Here is a 6173-nt window from a genome sequence, read left to right as displayed (position 1 = left end):
ACGGAAACATAAAATTGTAGTAGAAGAGGACATTGATGTCATTTCCACAAAAATGTGTCAATCGTGTTGCGTGCACGATGGCATTCTGCACGGTGGAATGCACGCTGAAACACTGAAAATACACTTACTGAAGTTTCATCTTCACTTGCTCTTACAGCAAGCCAATGATTAGCCTGTTTCAGGCTCCCAGATAGTAGGGAAAGAAAAAAAATGCGTGAGAAAAATGAATGGGGGCTTAGGTCGAGGCGAGGCGGGTCGCCTCGACCCAAGCCCCCACTTGCTTTTCCCACGAAGTTGTTTTCGTTCTCCCGACTATCTGGGAGCTTGGAACAGGCTAGCCAATGATCATTTCTCTAGTTTCTAGTGTTCATCCGCTGACCAAAAAGCACGAGGACTCTGGGTACGAGATTGGCAAACACTCCATTGGGCATGCGTTTCGAACAGTGCCGTCCAAGGTCGTGACGGCGGTTGGATCAAAGTGAGTTTCGACCCATGGCAGAGGTGTCTTCCCGTCCCCGTTAGCCCAGCGAATGCAAAAGAAAAGACACCTCTGCTAGCAGGGATTTTCGTAAATGGCTGTTGATATATTTTCGTAGCGATGCTCTCGGATTTGAAGACCTAGCAGGAGCTCTTAACAGCTCAGGCCAAACTGAAACACTATAAATTTGTCTGCCGTGCGAGATGAAAGCGCAGTGCCGTAGGGAAAGTGCGAGCGCACTGTAAGAAACCAGGAACAACATTTCATTTATTCCACTACTTTTTAACCTTGAATCTGATCGGTCTCGGCTGAGCGAAAGTGCGCGGGCTTTGCATGCGTTCGCATTTAAGTTTTTGTCGTCTCGTCCCAGGTAGGCAAGCCAAAGTATTTACATGGAAAAAGTTGTCTCGCTTTCCAGGGTTATCCTATCTGCCGAAGCGAGACAACTCGCCTTCCCGAGTGGTGTCGCCAAGCTCAATAAATCGGCAACACTTTTCCAAGGGTAAAAGGGTAAAGATGTAACATAGCGGCACCAAATTAGCACCTATTGTATATTACATTTCGCATACGCATATATAAGTAGGTTAGCACATTATGCAACAGCAGAGAGCACACACAACCAGGCGGTGTGTGTGTGAATAACCAGAATAAAACTCCATCGACATCCGACTACATGATGGCAGCGTTTTACAAGAATATTCGCTAGAGTCAAATTGAAAGAGGCCAGCAGAAGCGAATTATGGCAACAGAAACGTCTTTTGAGTCGCCACAGATGAACTGGGACGCTCCTGATCCGATAACTGCATTCGCAAGATTCAAACAAAAAATGTCAGCTTATGTTCTCAAGCGTTCTCAAAGACGCAGATGACGAGGAAAAAGTGAGCTATATTTTACTCTGGTCGGGTGAAAAAGGTCTGGACATTTACAACAGTTTGACATTCACAAAGGAGGAAGAGAGGAAAAAGCCTACAATTATTTTCGAACGGTTCGAGAATCAATTGGAGCCGAAGACGAGTCATCGAATTCACAGATACACACTACAAGGAATGCGACAAGAACAAGGCGAGCCAGTGGACGATTTTATCTCAAGATTAAAAAACCTAGCAGTAAAATGTCAATTTCGCCACAGCACCGAAGTCGAAGACAGAGTTCTAGATAAGCTTATTTGGGGGTCAAAAAACCCCGATGTCCAGAAGTCCCTCATAGGCCGAGACAAATCATTGACCCTTGCAGGCGCTATCGAGATTTTAAAAAGCCACGAGGCGACAAGTAAACATATGAAGACACTGGCAGGAAGTAGCGAAAGCCATCAAGAGGATAGAAGTGTAGTGCCATTGGCCGTTTTTATACTAGAGATGCATAATTCGTATGGAACGAACTTAGCTTGGGAAAACATTTGTTCTGCGTCTGTTAAGTTAGTCTGGTATAAAGACGGCCACAAGACGCATTATGCGTCTGGACGAAGAATTTATTTTAGTGCGTCTTCGAAGACGCACTAAACTGGAAAGTTCGTCCAGACGCATTATGCGTCTAGTGCCCGTCTTTATACTAGACGAAATTAACAGACGCAGAAAAAATGTTCGCCAAGGTTCGTCCAAGACGAATTATGCGTCTCATATAGTTCGTCCCGTCTTTACACTAGACGGATAACATGAGAGACGCATAATTCGTCTGGACGGATTATGCGTCTCTAGTATAAAAACGGTCATTTATAAGGAACAAGAAAGGGAATCCTGTAACAACTGCGGAAAACAACACCCGAGGAACAAATGTCCAGCCTACGGTACACTATGTCGAAAATGCGGCAAAGCTAATCATTGGCAATCTGTCTGCCGATCCAGTAAACGGAAACAATTTATCCCAGGAAGAAAGCCGGTTTTCAAAAAATCTATTCACACGATTGAAGACAGGGGCAATGAAGACAATGATGAAATTCTCACAATTAGTACAATCGAGGTTAACACCATAGAAGACACGCAGCATTCGACGACACACGACACACGCGATGAAGTCTTGAAAGCCTGAAAAGAAAGCCTGAAAATAAACTGAAAATTAATCTCCAGTGCAAGGTGGACACAGGTGCACAGAGCAATGTTTTGCCTATCAGGCTACTTCGCATAATCGCCCCAGAGAAGTTTGATGACGAAGGAAACCTCAAACCAGAAGTACTGGAAAAGAATGAAGCCGTCCTCTCAGCATACGGTGGCTCTGTAATCAAGCAGCTTGGCACTATAAACATCTCGTGCAAGTACAAAGAGAAGAAGATTAACTGCATTTTCTACGTCACGGATACTTCAGGGCCAGCTATCCTCGGTCTAAAAGCGTGCATTGCACTAAAATTAGTCTCCCTCCACTGTACGCTAAGAACAAATCAATTAAACCAGGCTGATCCAACTAACAGCTTCAACTCTCCAGCTCAAAATCCGGGTACTTGCAAGAAAAGCAAGAGCTGATGGATATGTACCCAGAATGTTTTAATGGCACAGTTGGATGTTTTGATGACTACACATACCACATCACACTGGATCCTGAAGTATCACCGGTGGTCCATGCACCCCGCAAAGTACCTATAGAGTTGAAAGAAAATTTACAAGCCGAATTACGTGAGATGGAAAGTCAAGATATCTTTGCGAAAGTAACCCAACCTACGGATTGGGTTAACTCCCTGGTCATTAGAGAAAAAGAAAATGGGCGACTTCGTTTATGCCTCGATCCCAAAGACCTGAATAAGGCGATCAAAAGAGAACATCATCCCATACCCACTCTAGAGGAAATCACACCCAAATTATCAGGAGCAAAGCTTTTTAGTAAGCTCGACGCTCGCAATGGCTATTGGAATGTCAAACTAGATGACGAGTCCTCGTACCTGACAACCTTCAATACACCATTTGGTCGGTATCGTTTCCTCAGAATGCCGTTTGGCCTACGAATGAGTCAAGATATCTTCCAGTTCAAGATTGATGAGACGTATCGTGATTGCCTGGGAGCCATTGGTATTGCAGATGACGTCACAGTCTATGGAAAGAACGACAAAGAGCATGACTTACACCTACATGAAACCATGGAACGTACCAGACAGGCCGGCATCAAGCTCAATGACGAGAAGTGCGTTATCACAACAAATGAGTGCAATTTCTTTGGTATGCTCTACACACCAGACGGTGTCAAACCCAGCCCAGATAAAGTCAGAGCCATAGAAAGTATAGAACCGCCTAAAGACAAGAAGGAGCTTCACACCTTTTTTGGGATGGCAACCTACATGAGCTCATTCCCCAATCTAGCTGACCACACTGCCCCCTTAAGAAACCTCTTAAAGGAAAACGCTGATTTCACATGGAATCCATCACATTCGAAAGCCTTTGAGAAGATGAAGGCATTGATATATGTACTACAACGACCTTGGCCTACTATGACAGAAATGAACCAGTTGTCCTCCATGTTGATGCATCAATTAAGGGCTTGGGCGCAGCTCTCTTCCAAAACAACAAGCCAATAGCCTTTGCATCGAAAGCACTTACCCCTGCAGAGACCAGATATGCTAATATTGAACGGGAACTATTGGCAGTGGTATACGGCTGCGAAAAATTCCATTAATATCTCTATGGAAGATTGTTCGTGGTTAAAACAGACCATCGCCCCCTGGAACAGATCCATAAAAAGCACCTGAAGCAAGCACCTCCACGCCTTCAAAGAATGCTGTTGCGTTTACAACCTTACGACTGCGTCATTAAATATCTTCCAGGAAGAGAAATGGTTACAGCTGACGCCCTGTCACGCCTTTCGCCGGTGGATGAATTTGAAGTGTCGGACATGAATGTGAAAGTTCACCATCTAATCAGAATCACCCCAGCCAAAATGGAAGAGTTCAAAAAGGAAACTACGAAAGATGAAACCCTGCAGCTTCTAGCCCACAAAGTTATGCAAGGTTGGCCAACAGAGATCCCTTCAAGACCGTGGAAAACACTAAGCGCAGACCTATTTTACGTTCAACAGTCGTGGTTCCTCATAGTTGTCGACTATTATTCCAAGTTCTCATTTGTCAAGAAACTTCAAAACCTCACATCCGGGGCCGTTGTTAATGAAATGAAAATGCTATTCGCAGAAAATGGAATCCCAGAATCTCTTCAATGCGACAACGGCACTCAGTTTACATCCGGCGAGTTCCATCAACTGGCAAGCCAGTACGGGTTTGAAATTGTGACGTCATCTCCACATTACCCACGTGGCCATGGGTTCGTTGAACGCCAAGTCCAAACGGTTAAGAAGACGATCCTGAAGTGCAGAGAGACTAAAGAAGACATAGATTTAGCCCTTCTGGCTCTACGAACAACGCCCCTTAGTTCCAAGATACCGTCACCAGCTGAATTACTGAATGGCCGAGTATTTAAATCCACACTTCCTGGTAAGATCTAGCCATCAAAGAACCAAGAGGAAGTTAGAAATTGGCTCAAAGCGAGACAAGACAACCAATGCCCCTATTACAACAGGAATACCAAGGAGCTCCCTGAATTACACAGGGACCAAGCTATCTATGTACGAGATCCTGTGAGAAAGACATGGAATCCTGCTAGGGTCATAGATCAGGGAGAGACACCCCGCTCATATCTCATAGAAACTGGAACTGGTGCCCAACTGCGAAGAAATAGAATCCATCTTAGACCAAATAATGCTTCCAACAACTCGGCAAACAACTCTTCGGATTGCGTGTCCCAAAGAAGCATGACTGCACAATATTCAAGCGCCATTCTACGAGAATCCATGGCCACTGTGGCAGGCAATTCAGCAAATGACCCATCAAGTGGCAATTTGACTATACAGCCCTCAAGCCCCAATCCAAAATGTTCTAGTGTAACAGGAGAAGCCGAGAAAGGACCAAGAAAATCGCGGGACGCGGGACGTGAAATCCGGGCACCGGAAAGACTTGCTCTGACGCTTGCTTTAATAGTTGATATTAGTATGATACATAAACACTAGACAGCAAATCCCGATATATACATATATATATATATATTGGCACTATTGGCATACCGCTTCGCTCACTTCTTGCAGTTTGAGCACTCTTGTGACTCCACAATGCAATCAAACAATGTGTAACCGTACATCCTGTGCCCAAGTTCAGGAGTTGCCATAAAGCCATTATGGTGACAACCGGGAGGGCACATTGCATACATATTGTATATATATATATATATATATATATATATATATATATATACCGTAGAATGAAGAAATGAAACCCATCCCGTTAATCAACTGATTAATTATAGCGAATGAAAAACATGAAGAATTGCCCTGAGCGGGATTTCAACCCACGTCCCCCTGAATACCGGTAGGGTGTGATGACCACTACACCATCAGGACAACCACGCTGGCAACGCAGCTATCGGGACAGTGAATTGCCCTATCGTGAGTATCCCGGGATTCTTTCACCGGTGGGATGGGAAAGCCTAAACCCCTTCATAGCCTTAAACCTAAGGATTGACTATTGATTCACAGGCAAACACCAACTTAGGCATCAGCTAATCAGAGGGATCAAGTTAATGATGCAGGCTTATTTATATAGACCGTAGAATGAAGGAATGAAACCCATCCCGTCAATCAACTGATTAATTCTCGCGAATGCAAAACATGCAGAATTGCCCTGATCTGGATTTGAACCCCCGTCCCCCTGAATCCCTGTAGGGTGTGATGACCA

The 6173-nt window shown here is 44.5% G+C and overlaps 1 pseudogene; it reads left to right on the top strand.

Moving 5' to 3' along the window:
- The first annotated feature begins 4228 nt into the window (after positions 1–4228).
- Positions 4229–5452, top strand: LOC138023264 (uncharacterized; annotated as a pseudogene).
- Positions 5453–6173: the final 721 nt, after the last annotated feature.

This window comes from Montipora capricornis, chromosome 11 (assembly GCF_036669925.1).
Source record: "Montipora capricornis isolate CH-2021 chromosome 11, ASM3666992v2, whole genome shotgun sequence".
NCBI classification, from domain to species: domain Eukaryota; kingdom Metazoa; phylum Cnidaria; class Anthozoa; order Scleractinia; family Acroporidae; genus Montipora; species Montipora capricornis.
Note: the sequence above shows the minus strand (reverse complement) of the source record. Positions and strands in the feature narration are given on the sequence as shown.